Below are 20,045 nucleotides of genomic sequence, written 5' to 3' on the forward strand. Positions count from 1 at the left end.
TTGATATCAGCTCAATCTGAGTGCTCACTGTTTTTCGTGGTTGAACGGATAAAAGCAGCCACTCTAGAACGTGTAGCGGATCCTGCCAGCGCTCATTCCACTGGCCCAGTAATCCCATGGGATGATAGTTGGCAATGGCTACATATAAACTTACTGGCGTCTCTAAATCCACACGATGTACCTTTTTCTGCCACATACCATTGGCCACTTCCTCTAAAGCCAAGGTAGCTTCCACTGTCAATGATCAGGGAGACATCAAATCAGTGTCTCCTTTCAACAGGTCAAAGAGCGGCTTCAATTGAGCAGTCGGGAGGCCCAAGTATGGCCTTACCCAATTGATGATCCCCAATAATTTCTGCACATCATTCAGGGTTTTTACGTTTACTCGGAATTGGATGAATTGTGGCTCAATTGTCTGATCCAAGACCTTAACTCCCAAGTACTTCCATGGGGCCTGCTGCTGAACCTTTTCCAGTGCTATACACAGCCCGAAAGTGGCCAATGATTGCCGCAGAACTGGATATACTTGTTGAAGTTCTGCTTTATCTGCAGCTGACACAAGAATATCGTCCATGTAATGATAACAGTATACCTGTGGAAATTGCTCCTGTACTGGTGTCAACACCTTTGCTACATACCTTTGACATATTGTGGGACTGTTTTTCATGCCTTGCGGTAATACCGTCCACTGATATCGTTGACAAGGCGCCATGTTGTTCCTACTAGGTATTGAAAAAGCAAATTTGCATTTGTCAGTTTCATGTAAAGGGATGTTAAAAAACAATCCTTCAGATCAATAACCTAAATGTCCCAGTTTCATGGAATCATAGTCGGAGAGGGCATGCCTGGTTGTAAGGCTCCCATCCCCTCCATCATGTCATTTACTTTCCGCAGATCCTGCAGTAGTCGCCATTTACCTGACTTTTTCTTAATCACAAACACAGGGGTGTTCCAGGGGCTATGGGGAAGGTTCTAAGTGACCTTGTGCTACTTGTTCTTCCACTAATTGTCGGAGGGCTTGTGGGGATCTGTCCCCTTCCTTTGGGCATTGTCTCAGAAATCGTAAACCATGTGCTCCGGCGACATCTTGTGGCGGCTGCCTGGAATGCCCGATCTCGGCAACGCTCGATGACGCAATAAGCTAGGCGCCCGCCCTCCACCCGCCTCCGGATGTGTGTCTCCAGTGCCAGACTGGCAAGGGGCCAATCCTACGGCGCAGGAACCGGACATGTCCCGCCTTCGGACCTGTGATTGGTGCGAACTGTTGACTGACGGCTTCAAGTCACATGACTCTGCCGAAAAACTCTATAAAAGAGGCTGGATCGCTCGACCACGTGGGACCCTCACCGCCATCTTCCAACGAACAACAAAGGATTTCCCGCGGGACGCCGCTGGATCTCAGGGTGGTGAATATTCTTTCTCTCTCAACTGTTTTCTCTGTTTCTCTCTTTCTTTTACCTCTCTCTCTCTCTTCCTTGAATATTGAGTTGCCTCATTGTTGGACCTAATAAAGTCAGAGTTAAGTTTGTTGATACCGTGCCTCGGTTGTGCTTTGTCCGAACTCAAGGATCACGAATCTTTAATATTTCGGTCAGGATTTTTGGGGGTGCTTTACCTGCAGGCAGGTTAAGCATTCCGGGTGATATTGAACCAGGCACGCCGCACGTGGGCTGCACTGGAATTATATATATATATTTTGGCGGACTTGGCGCGCGCGAGCTGTCTGCATTGAACCAGGCACGCCGCACGTGGGCTGCACTGGAGTTACTAATTAGGCGGGTCTCTCTCTCAGGGACTGACTGCATTTTATTTCTAGATTTGCTCCTTTTTACTAATTAGGCGGGTCTCTCTCTCTTGGGAGGGAGATTGTCTGCATTTTATTTCTAGATTTGCTCCTTTTTGACTAATTAGGCGGGCCTTAAGGCTGACTGCATTTTATTTCTAGATTTGCTTTGGAGGCGGACCTTAAATCCGGAACCCGACAGGGCTACACACTATTCTTCAGGAAGGGGCCACTGCTCCACCCAAACGGGGGTGTTTGTTAGCCAAGTTAGAGGCAGAGTTGGTCTCTGTGCACCCTCCACAACAGTGGCCCCTATTAAAAATCCTTTTGTGTACCAATGACCACTCCCCATTGTCCCAGAACATCCTGTCCCCACAAATTCAAGGGGACATCAATCACGTAGGGTCGCACTGTCGCCATCTGACCCTCAGGGCTCTGAACTTGCACCATAAATCGTCTCTGGACACTCTGTGTCGCACCACCTACTCCTGCCAGCAGGGAGCCATCCGAGCAGGTGGGCCAGGATCGAGGCCATATACATGCAGATATGATAGTCACATCTGCTCCCGTATCAATCATCCCCGTCACCCGTATTGTCGAGGGGGTTCCTCTGGCAAAGGTGAGTATACAAGTTAAAGTTGGGTGGGTATTCTGTATGCTCTGAGCCCAAAAGATCTGTGGTGTTCCCTTCGAACCAACCCCCCCTCCCCTCTGATCTTATCCTGTTTACAAGTGACTTGCGCTCGGAAAGGAATCAACTGTGCGATCCGTCTACCTTTGGAAATTGACGGGGGGGGGGGGGGGTGGGTAGGAGTCCATACCATCGCACAAATTTGACCCATATAGTCTGCATCAATAACTCCTGGTAAAACAAATAGACCTTGCAAGGTTACACTAGAACGTCCGAGTAATAGTGCACTTAACCCGTTTCCAATGGGTCCCACGGCATTCAATGGAACCTTATGCACTCTGCTATTCTCTGTTGTGATTGCGGTTGCTGTGGTAACATCCAGTCCGGCGCTCCCTGCGGTTCGGGCTGCGAGTTGACTGCATAGGCCTGGAACTGGTTGGGAAGATTCATTTGTGTCAGCACGTGGTTCCCCCCCCGCGTTCTTTCTCCAGTTTCCCTGTACTCTGCCGCTGCTTGTTATCAGCTGACCTTGAGCATTATACTTAGACCTGCATTGCTTCACAAAATGCCCCAGCTTCCCACAGCGATGACACATCAAAACAGAGTTACCTCCCCCACTCAGCTTCGACTTCTTAAGGCAGTTTTTCTTAAAGTGACCTTCTCGCCTGCATGTATAACAACGATGAGTTACCTTAACTGCTGCCGCAAATGTTTTTGCTAAATGCTCCATCTGAAACGTGGTGGTGTGTTTTTTTGGGTTTTTTTTTTTTGTTTTTTTTTTTTATAGTTCCAAATTCATCAATCCCTGTTCGTTAGCCGATCGCCTCCAGTTTGCCTCAAAAAGCAGCAGTTGCATAGGGGTCAGTATCACTTGAGCAATCGCGCAGCAGTCGTGGGCTGTCAAGTCTCCCATAAAAATACTACGCAATAACGATTAAGCATAGGGAGAGCCCAGACCATGTTGCATACATGTAGCTCTTAACTCCTTAATCATGTCCCAATTGAATGGCTCCTGTTCTGGTGGGCCGCTCCCGTCCCCTCGATATACCAGGCAAGCCAATACCTCGCCACCCATAGCAGCCGCAGCCCCGAAATCACCGTCCGCAAGTGCATGCACTCTTAATTTTCTCCAGAACTTGGCCGGGTCCGGGCCAGACACAGTAACCTGGACTGGCTGCAACGTGAATACCTCCTCCACGCTACCGCCTGACTTTCCCGACCCTCGGGCTCTGCAGCAACTATGTCCTGCTTTCATCTCTTCAGAAAGGTCTATAAAGGGTGTCTCAGCCTCAGATTCGGGTAACTGGACGGTAGAAGGATCAATGTTCCGCTGCTGTTCTATGGGCGGTGGGGGGGAATCTGGCGTCGCGGAGGGTAGTGGGGGGGAATCTGGTGGCACGGGGGGCAAAGTCACTGTGAAAGGAGCTGTAGCCACCTCAGCCGCTGCCTTTGCCTCTCTGTCCACCTTCAATTGCTCCAGTGAGTCTAAGACTAATCTCCACGTCTTCATCGACGCAGTGGCGATCTTGTCCCCCCTTGAGGCAGCCTCAAAGAGAGAAGTTCCAGCGCTTTGCCATGTACTAACTTCGAAAGCAGTCGGCGCCGTAGCTGGCAAATCATTCTTTTTACACCACACCAGCAGTGTTCTCAGGGCATTCTCCTCATATTTGATGCCCCTCCTTTCAAGTATGCTCATCAATATCGTTAGTATGGATTTTTCCTTGGCTGAAATTTTAGCACCCATGTTAATCAGTCCCCAACACCTCACCTCTCTCGGTGTCTGTTACAGTGGTCCGGACCCCAGGCTCACTCCGCCTGTCTCAGCTACGTTGGGCACCGCCGTCACCGCTAATCGTCCGCGGTCTCTCAGCACCTCTAAATGCTCCGGTCGTTCCTCACATGGGGCACCATTTGTCGTTATATTTGTCACGGCGGTCAAATAAAGACAGGAGACAGAAGGATAGTTCCAAGCAGACAGCAAAGCAAAAGCAAAAGCAAAAAGCAAAAAGTAAAAGCTAAAAGCGCCCGCATTTATTTTACTCCATTTTTTTATATCTCCCCCCCTCTAGCTGGCTAGCTTTATGATTGGTTGCACTCGCTGTTCACGTGCCCGACCACAACTGCTGATTGGCCGTCACGCGCCAGCCACGAGTCCATGGTTGGCAGCTGGAATGTCACTCCGTATCTTGTTTTTCTCACATCCTGTTTTATTGCTAAATTCCTCTTCACTCTCAGGTTTAACCATTTCAAGGACATAGCTCCATTCCTTCAAGGTCAGGGCCGCCAGCAGCCCAGTCCAATCCCTCAAAAAATTACATGTATAAAACAAGAAAATGCATATTTTTCATAAATTCTGGTTCTATCCTGCACTCAATTAGTGTATGCGGGACAATTACATGGTTAACGAAGGGTGAATAATTCCTTACGATATTTAAAGAAAAATCTTATATAAAAACAGCTTACATTTAAAATGCTTTGGCCTTACAAGAAGAATGTACTTATCATAATACAGTGGAATTATTTTCTTAAGTAAATTGGTCTCTTGAAATGTCTTTGGTGATCAGAGCTCTTTGCTGACAATTTTACAGAAGTGTTTCTTATATCTATTCTGCTTTAACATATTAAAACTGTATTTGGTCCACATTAAATAAGGACAAAGGTTTAAAATCCCACTGTCATTACTTAGTGAATAATTATGTGGCTGTCCATCAGCAGTCTTGACCTAGTCTTACAGAGTATCACTGATGTAATTCTTCCTTCATACTGCCTGCTGTCCTGAGTTCAGTAAGATTGTTTCCAGAACAATGTTCTGTTCAAGTATCCTGCAATTTAGTCAAGGCTAGATTACTATGATGGGAGAATAAAAAGATTGTACTTGAGTCATTCTTAGCAGTCTACATGTGTAGGTGATTAATCTTTTTTTTCATTATGGTTAGAAAACACCTGATGTTTCTGTTAAAAGAGAATAAAATCAAAATGTCTATAAGGAAGAAATATTCTGTAGGTTTCATAATTTTTTAAAAGTTTATAAAATGTGTGTCTCTTTGGTAATTATATTTAAGTAGAAATTATATGCAAATGTACATAGTTCAAAGGAATTCCCTTCTCTATATTTTTCTGTACAAGCTGGGATTTTGTTGCTTTAGTAACTCAATTTTGTTTTAAGATTATGTCACCTGCTAGAGGTAGAACAGTGGAACTAGATTAGTAGTGGCTGCTTTAACTTGATCAGACAGTTTAAATGAAAATTAAAACAGAGATCCACTTTTCTGTTATGCTTCTAAAGATGAAAACATATTTGTCTCTTCAAATTAACTGTCCCTGTGCATGAGATTTGAATGTATGGGCAAATACCCCCAATGGCAGGGGGTTGGAACTAGATGATCTTTAAGGTCCCTTCCAACCCAAACCATTCTATGATCCTATGATTAATGTAGCTTTTGACAGTCTGAGTTTTGCAAGACTCCTGTTTATGCAAAACTTAAAGTTACAAGAGCTCCTGAGTGTGGTGAAGATGTCTGCCCAGATTTCCATAGGAATACCTCTAATTAGAGCTACGCTAACCTTTAAGTGTTTTTCTGCAGTCTTTTCTCTGTTCCTATTCCTCCTCGTGTAAGTAACAATCAAAGGTTTTTGTTCATTGTATTTCATCGTCTAACTCAACTCACTCCAGTCTACAGTGATGAAATAACTTTTTTTTCACTTTGAAGTACAAAGTCTTTGATTTTGATTTTGATTTTGTCAGTTAGGATAGAAAACTTCAAAGTGTGAAACATCTTTCATAATCTCTATAAACTCTTTCAGATAAAGCTAATCTCTGTGTGGATCTTGAACAGCATGATCAAGATTAGATTTATTCCATATTATAGTAGCAACAACAAGAAAAGGGTCCTTTCTAAAGAGTATTTACAATTGAAGCAACTGCAAATACCTACTGATTGCTGTCATCCTCTAAATTCACAATCAGATTTGATATGAGCTTATCAGCAGCAACCCTTGCCATGTCTGCAGCTCTTCCTCGTTTCTGTGTGTAAGCATGAGGTGTCCCAGTTTCCAGTTTTATTGTGTCAGGAAAAGAGGTTGATACACAGAGGACTGCTAAATAATGATCCAAGAAGAATGTCATGACTTTATGAATACTTCATATGCCTTAGCCCGTGAAGTGCAATTATTATAGATTGGGTTTTAAGAATTTATTGTGAGTGTGCATTCATCAAGCTTTACAGGAACTGTGAGAAGAATAAACCTGAAGACAATTAAGTGTCTTCTGAAATTAACATCTTCCAACCAAGCATTTGAGGATCATGCTTACTTCATAGTAATGCACCTCAAGGATTCTGGCAGAGTGACATAGTTGTATAGTCAAGGTTGTGAATAAAATAAGAAAAAAGAACACTAAATAAAAAAAGAAAACTTTTTTGGATTAAGAAATGGGAAGGGTGTACTTGTCAGGCAGTGTTCTCATTGGAACAGTCCCAAGTCCTGGGGAGGTATCTGAAAGCAGTTGAGGCCTTCCCTAGCTCTCAGGGAATGATGTGGCTTAGAGAAAGCAAGTGTGTAAATGGACTTTTTAGGATGGGGCAATCCAAAAGATAATGCATTTCTGTAAAGAAGCTGTCTAGTCACGACTCACCAAAACCATTGCTTTTACAGGATGCAGATGCTGTTTCAATGTCTAAGAGGAAAAGCTGAAGCCATGGAAAGGCTTACTTACCTTTTCCTTGAAATCAAAGTCTCCTCATGTACTTGAGTATACTGGTTTTGTTTTTGTTAACCCATAAGACCCAGGCTGCTATTTACCAGTTTTGATATATTTGCCTAGTTTTGATACATATTCATTTTGGAGGAATGCCTTGATAATTACATTTGCTATTTGCTATCCCAGTAGCTCAGGACTTGAATTTGTTGATTAAATCCTTCTCTATGAAAATCTCTTTAGTAATCACTACTGCACATCTTTGCAAAATGTTGAGCCTAGGTTGTGTACTCCAGAAAGTAAATTAGACACCAATTTCCCTAAGGAGATCATCATTCCAACAGACCTAGAACCTGCTCCTTGTATTTGGTAACAAATATGTTGGTTCCAAACTCCCCAGGCCAGGGCTTATGTATGCCTCTGCTGCCTGACCTCCCAGTGCTGATGCTGGTGGTTACTAGTTATTGAGACAACTGCTTCATTGTTTGGAATCTAAGCTGTTTAGAAGTGCTTAGGCACCTCCAGAGTTCATCAGCTCTATCCAAACAGGATGGGGGCCTTTAGGCACAACAGCTGTCCTAGAAATCTTGCATTACTGCTAGCAAGATCCACCTAGTACTTGCCTCCCTTGTACTAGATGTACTGCATAATCTCAGCATATAAGCCTGTATAGGGTGCCCTACTTACTGCCTTAAATGTCCACATTTGATTTTGTTGTGTCAGCTTGCTGTCAACAAGCTGATACATGTGAAACTGGAAAAGGATGAGATGCAGGCTGGCTGAATGCAAGGTCAGGCAGTTTCCATATTTCTGTGGCTCTGAGACAGTATCGCTCAGCAATGCAAAATTGCTTCCTGTCCATTTCACTGAGAACACAGGAGAACTGTAGAATGATGGCAACACTGAGGTCACACTAGCATCTGTGGATAGACCACATCATTCTTCAGGTGTTGGACTATTAGTAATGGGATACTAATTTCAGGATGTGGAAGGCCCTTCTGGGCCTTATTTCATTAATTCAAAATTAGCTGTTCTGCCTTTTCAGAGCTGTTCCTGGGCATCCATACTAATCCAGAAGTTGGTAGGCATCACCTTCTGGAATTTGACCACAACATACTCATTAAAGATTTGGGGCTATGTTACAGTTGGCAAGCTCTGCTCCTGTAACTGTTCCTGTAGCAAACATGCTCAAGGCCATCCACTAACTGTTCATTGCTTTGGTCATTGCTGTCCTGAGATCACTGCTGCTTTCCACAGAGGCAACATGATCAGCTGAGCCAGAGGTTTTGTTGAGAAATATATAACCATAGCTATTCTCTGGAGAAGTCCTGACAACATTGCATCATACTCTGGTAACTTACAAGCTACTCTAAGCAATTCATGTTCAGCTTTATTATATACTTTGTGAAACACTGTGATTCACGTATTTCAGGACTTCAGAGTCTCCCTTTAGGCTGTGATGTTAATTTGTTCCCATGCAGAGGTTTACAGTCAAGACATGAATGTTCTGACCTAGATTCTTACTATTTATTCTTAGCTCTGCTGTCATATGGTATGTATGTTCCCCTATTCTGACGACAGCTTCCTGTTAGATATCTACTGAGTGCACTATCAGGTGGTTTAAGGTCTGCTAGTATTGTCCATAAAATCAACTTAATACAAGCCTGGATAAAATTATTGGAAGGCAGCTGAATACTTTGCAGTCCATGAAAGGACAGTAAAGAGCAATGGCCTTTTTGTGTCTCCAGGCCCACTTCTAAGCTGTTGCCAAGCCTGAGGCTGACTTTGGTTACAAAGTCAGCAGCCTATGAGGAAAAGATCTTGCTTAAGTTTTGCAGCACCATGACTGTTCTTGCCTTTTCTTTTACCTAGTCTTGAGACTCTAAATCTACTCCCTTCACCCCTTGCAAACTCTTCTTCTTTCATCTTCCTTATCACACTTCCCCATCCCCTTATTTTCATAGCTACAGACAGCAAAGAGGTTGAGCCAGCCAGCCAGAACAGACTTTGCTGCCCTCACATCAGAAATGTTAGTGGACATATTGGGTGTATGTGTCAAGGTGTTGACATCAGGGGGCTGCAGGGGTGGCCTCTGTGAGAAGAGGTCAGGGGCTGCCCTGTGCCGGACACAGCTAGTTCCAGCTGGCTCCACAACGGACCCACTGCAGGACACAACTGAGCCCATCAGTGGAGCTGGTGGCACCTCTGTGAAAACATATTTAAGAAAGGGTGAAATGTCGCATGTCAATGTGAGGAGTGAGGAAAAAAGTGTGAGAAACAACAGTGTGAGCACCAAGGTCAGAGAAGAAGGGAGGAGGTGCTCCAGGTGTCAGAGCAGGTATTCCCTTGCAGCCTGTGGAAGAGACCATGGTGGAGCAGATACCCACACTGCAGCCCATGGAGAACCCCATGCTAGAGCAGATAGATGGATATTTCCTGAAGGAACTGCAGCCTGTGGAGGAGCCCACACAGGAGCTAGTTCTCCTGACAGGCTGTGGCCCTTGGAGGACCCACACAGGAACAGATTTTTTCCTGAAGGACTGCAGGCTGTGGAGAGGACCCACACTAGAGCGGTTCTTGAGGGACTGGAGCAGGGGAGTAGTATAGGGGAAAAGTGCGAGAAGGAAGGAGTGGCAGAGATGAACTGTTATGTACTGACCATAACTCCCCATTCCCCATCATCCCCCTGCATCACTTTGGTGAGGGAGAGTAGAGGAGTCAAGAATGAAGGAGTGAAGTTGAGCCTGGGAAAAAGAGGTGTGGGGGAAAGGTGTTGTTTTAATTTTGTCTTTGTTTATTCTCACCATCCAAATCTATTTAATTGGCAATAAATTAAATTAGTATTCCCCAAGTCAAATCTGTTTTGCCCAAGATGGTAATTGGTAGGTGATCTCCCTGTCTTTATCCTGACCCACAAGCTTTTTTCATCTTATTTTTGCCTCCTGTCCTGTTGAGTGGCTGGGTGGGCATTTAGCAGCTGACCAAGATCAACCCACCACAGTAAAAAAACAAAAGGCTTTCTCCTGGGTTTTATTTCAGCCTTTTTACAATGAGAAAGAGGACTTGTGTGGATTTTACACACATTTGCACTCATACTTAGATAGCCTTTATTTGTGTATGAGCTCAGAAAATGCTCTGCCCAAGGCACAGTCTAATGGGGCACACAGGAAATTTGGCTGTACCTGAGTGAATTTTTGCCTCCAACAGCTTGTGTCAGGAGGGTTTTTCCTCTTTTTTTTCTATAAGTCTTTTTTTTATTGCTGCCCAGTCTCCTCCATTTGGCCAGAGCATCTCTGACAGCCTTGCATGCGTGTACTTGCTAGCACACATGGTTTTCCTCAGTAGCTCAAAGCACATTCAGCAAGCGTTGCAATGGAGATTTCGTGCTAAGAGCATGACTAGGCATGACAATGAGCTTCTGTCCTGATTCAGGACTGTGCCCCATCCTTTCTGGAGTCCTTAGGGACTCCTTCCAGAGCCATGATTTATTGCACTGGCTTGGGATCTTTGTCCCCTGTATTAGGTGATAACAAAAGAGATGCACTGGAGCTCTGTTCCTTTTCTTGGTTGGCTAAATTTTGTCAGACAGATCCTTCCAGAGGGAAGGGGAACTCTTTGTATGTGGGCCAACTAATGTGGGCTAGGTGGAGGCAAATAAGCTCAATAGTGTAGATATTCCTTGCCAGAAGGAGGAAGGGGTGTCACAGCTGAATGGATTTAGCTGGTAATTGTATCTTATTGTTTCTCAGTTGTAAACCTAGATGAGTTGATGGCTAGGGGAGATTTTGTTGGAACAGTGGTGTGCCATGCTAAAAGAATACCAACAGCTGTGTGAATAGAAGTTTTTCCACTACCCTCTGAGAAAATACCTACAGAGTATCTTGAAGGCCCTTTTTACTCTTCTCCATCGCATTATGGTGATCAATTCATGCACAGTAACAGGCTCTGTAGTTCTCCCCAGTGAGAACCTCTAACAAGAGTTCTTCCTCCCCACTCCTCTTCCAGTTGTCCCTGTCGTCAGATTTGTGATAGTCATAGTTTCTTCACTTTTGTCTTACACTGGTGTCCAGTCCATTTGCAGCATATAGGCAGTGATGTCCATGTAGTAGGTTGCATTTTCAAAAATTTGATCCTACCTACACAAACATCTTAAATAAGGAAGGTGCTATACTGCAGCTGGATTTATGTTGCCTTTGCCTCCAACCATAAAAACATGTGTTGCAGCATGTTCTCCAATGTGCAGGATGATGCTGTGTCAAGTGTAGTAAGCATTGGGCATTCAAGAGGTTTTACTGTTTGGTGCTCTCAGGTAGTGTCTTAAATGTGCAGAAACATAGAATGGTTTCGGTTGGAAGGGACCTTAAAGATCATCTAGTTCCAACCCCCCTGCCACGGGCAGGGACACCTTTCCACTAGACCAAGTTGCTCAAAGCCTCATCCAATCTGGCCTTAAACACTGCCAGGGAGGGGGCAGCCACAACTTCTCTGGGTAACCTAATCCAGTGTCTCACTACCCTCACAGTAAATAATTTCTTCCTAATATCTAATCTAAATCTACCCTCTTTCAGTTTAAAACCATTTTCCCCCTCGTCCTGTCACTACTTGTCCTTGTAAAAAGTCCCTCTCCCACTTTCCTGTAGGCCCCCTTCAGGTACTGGAAGGCTGCTAGAAGGTCTCTCTTCTGAATGTGACTGCCAGAAACCCTCTAGTACTTTAGATATAGAAAAAGACTGGACATCCTCCATTGCTTACAGAATTTCTACTCTTACTGGCAGTACAAAAAGTTCACTTTTTACATAATTATGAAACTCTCTTGTGTTTATACATAAGCAAAGAATTATATCCTTTTTGACAATGAGCAGCAGACCTATCCACTCTATAGACTGTTTTAATGTGGTGGGTTGTTTTTTTTTTTTTTTTTTCTTAAATCCAAACCTTATCCAGTACTGCTATAAGCTTCCATTTTACCCTGACAGACTTCAGTCACTAATCTTTCTGCTGTGGTCTGGAAAGTATCCCCAGACTCATTCCCAGATATTTTGTTGACTTTTGTCTCTGTTTAGCCCACATTCAGGGCTAAACACTAACCCGTTGCTCTGTCACCCAATGACCCCTCCCCAGCCAAGAAAGGGAATCAGGAAAAGAAGGGAGACTCGTGGGTTGAAACTGAAACAGATGTAATAAAATAAGAAAGCCAATACCAATATTAATACAAAGAACACAAAGTTATACTTAGCCCATAGAATGATGGCAAGACCCTCCAGATATATTAACCATTGAGAAGACAAAGCAGAAGAGCAGAAAAAGGAAAAAGCCAGACATCCCTAGCAAACTGTCCAATTTATAGTGAAAGGGATGTTTATGGTATAGAATACACCTGTGGGCCCAGGCTGGGTCAGCTGCCCTGGCTTTCAATCCTCAAAGCTTTAGCACCTGGCTAACTCAAAACTGCTAATGGCCTTGATCACCATGGGAACCTGCATACCATGGCTGACCACAAACTAAAACAAAATGTAACAAGAAATTGATTCTATGATTTCATCCCAGTGAAACCAGGACAGTATTCCACCCCTTATTCTATATCATTTACATCACATCCAACTCACTACTATTTTTCCTCATCTCTCAACATATATATATACACACACATATATACCCACAGATATCATCCCCTTAGTCTATAGGCCATCTCTCTAAAAAGTTTATTGAATTCATTTAGTCCAAAAACGTGGGTTCCATCTGTCATAATAGTCTTTCAGGGCAGGAGAAAATGATAAGGGATTCACTCAGTTCGCAGATCGGGACCAGGCATCAATACAGTGTGATGGACTGGTGAAGTTGGGCACAGCAGGATGATGTATTGCATCTGGAGCTTGCAGCTGGTGTATCTGGTGCAGCCCATGTTCACTGTCTGGGGCGATTCTTACTGTAATAAATAACTAGAGAAATGATGACAAGCAGTATCCTATAACAATTAGCAACATACAGTTCAAGTTACGGGCTATTCTCACCCAAAATCAGATCTCCTTGAGGTACACGTTTAACTTCCCCATCCTCCTGCATCATCCACCAGGTGCACCCAGGTCCTTGAGCAAAAGCAATTCCACAAATGGGTTTGCATTTGCTCGAGGCAGGAGTAATCCAAACTGTCTTCCCCAACACATTCCTTGCCTGCACCACGGGGACTTTATCCCCCTCTACAGTACGTAACAGTTCTGATGGAGCAGGGCCAGCCCGATTGACAGATCTCCTGATATTAACTAACCAGGTGGCTTTTGCTAAGTGTTCATCCCAGTTTTTGAATGTTCCAGCACCCATTGCTTTCAATGTACTCTTCAATAGTCCATTACATCGTTCGACTTTCCCAGTGGCTGGTGCATGGTAGGGGATGTGATATATCCACTCAATACCATGCTCTTTAGCCCAGGTGTCTATGAGGCTATTTCGGAAATGAGTCCCGTTGTCTAACTCGATTCTTTCCAGAATGCCATGTCGCCACAATATTTGCTTTTCAAGGCACAGGATAGTGTTCCAGACAGTGGCATGAGGCACAGGGTATGTTTCCAATCAGCTGGTGCTTGCTTCCACCATTGTGAGCACATGGCGCTTGCCTTGCCGGGTTCATGGAAGTGAGATGTAATCAATTTGCCAGGCCTCCCCATACTTATATTTCAGCCATCGTCCTCCATACCACAGGGGTTTTAACCATTTGGCTTGCTTACTTGCAATGCATGTTTCACATTCGTGGATGACCTGTGCGATATTTTCCATGGTCAAATCCACCCCTCGGTCGCAGGCCCATCTATATGTGGCATCTCTGCCTTGATGGTCTGATGTATTATGGGCCCACCAAGCTAAAAATAATTCACCCCTATGCTGCCACTCCAGGTCTACTTGAGCCACTATAACCTTAGCAGCTAGATCTGATACCAGATGGTTCGGTTCAGCAACGGCTTAGCAAGAGTAGGCCTCAGAGTAGGCTCTAAAAGGCCTACTCTGTGTTACCTTTACACAGAATCAGCTTTCCTGTCAGTAATTTTCCTTTCAGCTAGAATAACAGAGAATAACAGTATGTTCTGAAGCAAACTGCATGTTTTGTAGATAGGGTCTGCTTATGGGACTGATAACAATGTTATAGTCGTCAATGATTCATGCTTACGCTTAGTCTTAGAGAATCCAAGGTCTCTTTAAGTTCTTTGCTAATTATAAAAAGGGCCAAAGACAAAACAAGACTGTGAAGAACAACTTTGTGATGTCTAAATTAACTTGATTCACAAACTCTGGTGCCAGAGGAGAGATAAGTCCAGTAAGAACCAAAACGATATCTTCTCCTTGAGGCCACCCGTACTTGTAAACAAGGCGGCCTCGACCACGCTTGCGCAGAAGCACAATTAAGGGGGATTGCGACCACCAGAGACCCCCAGAGACCACCCAAGACCCCTTCCCCAATTTAGTACGCATGCGCAAAGACAATTACATAATGTATTATTAGCATATGCATAAGTTTCTTGGAATAGGTGGGCTTTTCCTGGAATTATATGAATATTCACTTTCTGTAATGTATATAATGAGCAAGCTTTTGTTCCTAGGTGTGCATGCTAGGAGGAGGGATCCCCCATGCACCCAGCGCTGCAATAAACCAATGTCGGCTTTCTAAACTATCATTTGGTTTAGAGAGTTTTCTTGGTTACTATTTTCCGGTAACAGAATTTGGCGACCCAGATGGGACAAGCTCTCCGGAATCTCGACGGACCAGGGGAATCGTGAGGACTCCAGCGCGCACCGGAGTATTTTCGGGGAAGCCTCCGATTCCCTGGTCGGGTGAGTTTCCGAGACAGCTAACAGCTATCTGGGATATTAACGACATTGGTTGTGAGTATTGGTACCGGTATTTTAACTTGGTTGCTTACAAATAAGTCATATCTGAATTAAGCGCGCATTGTTAAGCTATTGGTATCGGTGTGCACAATTGTGATAATCTGTACGTTACTACGGGGACGCCCGGAGTCTGGATTTTGGCTGAATATTGATTTTGTATATTTGTATATATTCATATATTCATTGCTGTTTAGCGAAACTGCTTTTGACTTTCAGCTTGCAAGTCTCTCTCCGTGTTTTCTCTTCCTTCCCCTTCGGGGGGGGAAAAGGGGGAAAGGGGGGGGGCGAACAGCGTTTGCCGTTTACTGTCTGCCACAGGTTTAATAGCCAGTCCAGCTTTGAACTGTGACAGACTTATTTGTAATTGTGGTAATTGTGGTACTTGTGTAACTTTGTTCGGGTATTCGTGTTAATTTTGAAACTTTGTAAAATGGGAAACAGACAGTCTACCGAAGGGAGGATTCTTAAGGGCTCTCCCTTGGGATGTATATTAAGACACTGGAAAAAGTTTGGGGGTGATCCCCTTACTCGTAAAAGTTAGTAGAATATTGTAATCACTGGTGGCCTTTGGATATCCTAGATGATCAGGAGAAATGGTCTAAGACTGGGAGTATAAGTTACAACACAATACTGCAATTAATGCTGTTCTGTAGACGAGAGGGAAAGTGGGATGCGATGCCGTATGTGAATTTGTTCTTTGCATTACGGGATGATTATGATGTGCGTAAGGAATGTGGCTTGATTGTAAGCGAAGGTGAAGTATTGGCGTTAGAGGCAGGGAAAAAGAAAGTGCCTGAGCATTGTTGTTCAGCATGCAGCATCAGCAGGCGGTGCAACAAGTATAAGGAGGAAAGAGAGGAGGAGGAAAACGTGGAGGATGTTCAGATGTTAGTTGGACCTAGAAGGGATAATGGACAGAGTGATTTGGATAGTACCGATGGTGAAGCAGGTTTCAGTACGGTGGCAGGTAGGACTAGGCAGAGAAATGCTAATATACAAGCCCCTCTCAGACAAGCAGTAGGACCGGAGGGGCTGGTTTGGGTAAAAGTGCCGTTTTCTGTATCGGATTTAAAATCCTGGAGGGAGATGGCAGGAGTATATAGGGAGGACCCTGAACGGGTAGCAAAGGTTATGGAAACTATAATTGAAAATCATGATCCAGATTGGAAAGATTTGCAAATTATTTTGAATAAGTTAGTGATTTTCGAGGAAAAATGACTTATTTTGGCCAAGGCAAGAGAGGAGGCTGAATGAGTGCATGTTCAAGCTGCACAAGCAGGACGGATAGATAAACATCTTCCTCCCAATAATCCTAATTGGGACCCCAACGTTCCTGCTCAGAGGTTGTTATTGACAGAATACTAACGATTGATTTTGCATGGTGTTCGGAATGCTATTCCAAAGTCAAAGAACTGGTCTAAATTGTATCAGGTCGTTCAAGGCAAGAATGAGGATCCCTCCTCTTTGCTTGAAAGACTAACAGAGGCTGCAAGAAAATACACCGATCTGAATCCAGAAAATGATGTAGATGCTGTCTCGTTAATACACATTTTTATGGGACAATCTAGTGCAGACATAAAACGGAAATTGCAGAAAATAGAGGGGGCAGATGCCCACTCGCTAGACAAAATGTTAGAGAATGCCTGGAAAGTGTATAACAACAGAGAAAAGGTAGAAGAAGAAAGAAATAAAAAAGAGGTGTTTAAAAACAACCAGCAACTGGCAGCAGCTATAGCCCAGGAAAATAATAGGGTTAGAGAACGGAATTATCGGGGGAGGCCAAAGGGAAGAAAATCTTCTGATGAAGTACCAGGGGCTGGAAAGCAATTAGAAAAAAATCAGTGTGCTTTCTGCAAGCAGAAAGGGCACTGGAAAAGGGAGTGTCCACAATTAGGTCGGCGAGGCCTTGGGGAAATGCCAAGGAAAGCTGCAAACATGATGACTTTAGATTCAGACTGAGGAGGACCGGGGGAAGAATCGAAACCCTCCCCAACAGAACCCCTGGTTATAGTAAGGTTGGAAAATGAGAAAGTAAAATTTTTATTAGACATGGGAACTACCTATTCAGTATTAAATACATGCAAGGGTAATTTGAGTGATCAAAGCATGCCAATTATTGGTGCCACAGGGCAGAAAGAAGATCGGCCGTTTTTCCAGCCTTTAAAATTTGGAATTGGGAAAAGGGTGTTAACCCATCAATTCCTCTACATACCAGATTGCCCCATGCCGCTGTTAGGATGAGATATGCCAAGTAAATTGAATGCACAAATTACTTTTACAAAAGGAAAAATCCAAATCCCTATTCCTGAAAATAAAGCTTTGGATGCCCAAGTTTTTATATTACAGAAGGAAGCCGAGTTACAGGAGATACCAGAAGACGCTGTGACACCTCTCGTATGGGCTTCAGGAACACCGGGACGATCCCGAGCGGCAGGACCGGTAACCATCCAGTCAAAACCAGACACTGGACCGGTAAGATGAAAGCAATTGAAACAAGAGCTTAGAGCATTTCTCGGGATGGCCAGATGGTATTGCCTGTGGATAATGAATTTTGGACTCATTGCCAAACCCTTATATGAAGCTGTACAAGGGAAAGGAAACCTCCTTGTTTGCACTCAGAGGTGCATTTGCAAAACTAAAACAGACTTTAATGAGTGCTCCAGCTCTAGGCCTCCTGAATTTAGAAAAACCATTTGAACTATTTGTACATGAAAGACTGCATATTACCCTAGGAGTGTTGGCCCAGAGACTGGGATCATGGAAAAGACCTGTGGGATACTTTTCAAAACAACAAGACAATGTCAGTAAGGGATGGCCAGCATGCCTCCGAGCAGAGGCCCGAAAATTGATGCTCGGGCAAAAGCTAACTGTGTTTGTGCCCCATGCAGTTACAACTATTCTAGAACAAAGAGGAGGACACTGGCTGTCACCGAGACAGATGCTGAAATATCAAGCCATCCTTCTGGAACAAGATAATGTGGAACTGAAAATAACCAGCATCCTGAATCCAGCAACCTTTCTAACTACAGATCCTGGTAGGAAAAATTAACACATGACTGTTTGTAGGCGATGGAACAAACATACTCCAGCAGAGACCTTTATCAGGAGCAACAAAGAGAAGAAACAGTCCAGAAGACTATTGGCAAATAGACTTTTCTGAATTACTGCGGCAAAATGGGTGTCGGTATCTTTTAGTAATGATAGATACTTTCACAGGCTGGCTAGAAGCTTTCCCTTGTCGCACCAACAAGGAAAGAGAAGTAGCAAAAATATTATTTAAGCAAATAATAATGAGATTTGGGGCATCTATAGGACTATTTTGGATAGGGGCCCACACTTCATAGCAGAGGATGTTTAAAATTTAGCTGAAGTGTTAGGGGTAAAATGGGACCTCCATACCCCATGGAGACCTCAATCAAGTGCAAAAGTAGAAAAAAAAAATGAATCAAAGCTTAAATAAACAGATGAGTAAAAATTTGCCAAGAGTCTCAGATAAAAAGGCCAGGTGCTTTACCCTTAGCTTTGCTACGAATCCTAAAACTAAAGAAAAGGTTAGTCCTTTTGAAATCATTTATGGTAAACCCTATCAGGTGACAGAAACAGGAGTTAATCCTGAGATCATAGGGAAACATTAAAGAATATGTTATCTCTCTAGGAACGGTTCTGTCCTCTCTCCACAGGTATGTCGCCGTGAGCGCACCACTATCCCTGGACGTGCCTGTGCATCAATACCAACCTGGAGACTGGGTGTACCTGAGGGCGTGGGCAGACGAACCGTTAAAGGAGAAGTGGAAAGGACCTTTCCAGATTTTACTCACCACCTACACAGCTGTCAAGCTCGAAGGAGTCACTCCGTGGATACATCACAGCAGGATCAAACCAGCCTCATCACCTGAATGGACTGTCAAACAAGAGGGACTTTTATGTTTAAGATTAACTTGGGGAATCACAAAGTTCTGGGTTCTCTCTCTTGCAGTGATGTCAGGAAATGCAGAAATTGATACAGACGGGGAGACCCACACAGACATAGATGAAAACTTAATTCTAACTTGGATACAAGGGTTCAGTATGATGTGCAATCTTACTAGTGTGACAGCATGCATCCCAATTCCTCATTCAGCCAGTCAGCCTATCCCCTGGGGTATCGTACCAATGAATTCATCCTTATTGGAAACATGTGATAACATCACAAAAGCCTTTAAACAGGCTAATGCTTCCTATTATTTAGACAGAGAGAATAAGTGTAGACAAAAAGGTAGTGATATTTTGCAAGACACTACTCACTGGAGATCAGGAGATAACAGGACAGTATTCGGGAGGGGTGCAGAGGGACAGTGTCCCAGAGGATGACAACCCTTAAACGCTCAGTTTTTGCAAACTGCATTACCAGCCTCCAGCGGACAGGCTGCAGGATTTTTGAGACTCTGTGTTACTGATAACATGATACCTAATAGGCAAGATAGACTGGTGCTTTAGTTGGAGCATGAAACCCATTTATAACATCAGGAGAGCTAATTGGAGGTGCCTCAATGTACAACTTGAATGGGGATTTCAACGTTTTCTATTACCAGGGCTAATGGCTTTAGAAAATTGGATGTTAATAGAAAGATTTGACTCGGCAAGTAGAACCTTTGTCAAGAGCCACTCAAAAGGGATTCCAAATTGTTAATAAACAGATCCAAGCCAATACTAAAATGACTCTGCAAAATAGACTGGCCTTAGACTTACTATTAGTCAAAGAACAAGGAGTGGGTGGATATCTTAAGTTAGACAAAGAGCACTGCTGCATCCACATCCCAAACATCACTGATAATCTGCAAAAGCAATTGGACAAAATTAAGAAAGTAGCAGAAGACAGCAGGGCAATCAGGGATGCAGCAGAAAATAGTTGGCTCAACAAAATCCTGCAAGAATTAGGTGGATTGTCTCTAAAAGGATGGTTAGCCGCATTGTTAGAGGGAATAGTTTATGTAGTTGTGATTATAGTTATCATAGGGATCTGCGTGGGTTGTGTTAAGAGAATCATTGAGAAAAGTATATGGAAGTAGTGAGATAAT

Source organism: Nyctibius grandis, chromosome W (genome assembly GCF_013368605.1).
Source record: "Nyctibius grandis isolate bNycGra1 chromosome W, bNycGra1.pri, whole genome shotgun sequence".
Lineage (NCBI taxonomy): Eukaryota > Metazoa > Chordata > Aves > Nyctibiiformes > Nyctibiidae > Nyctibius > Nyctibius grandis.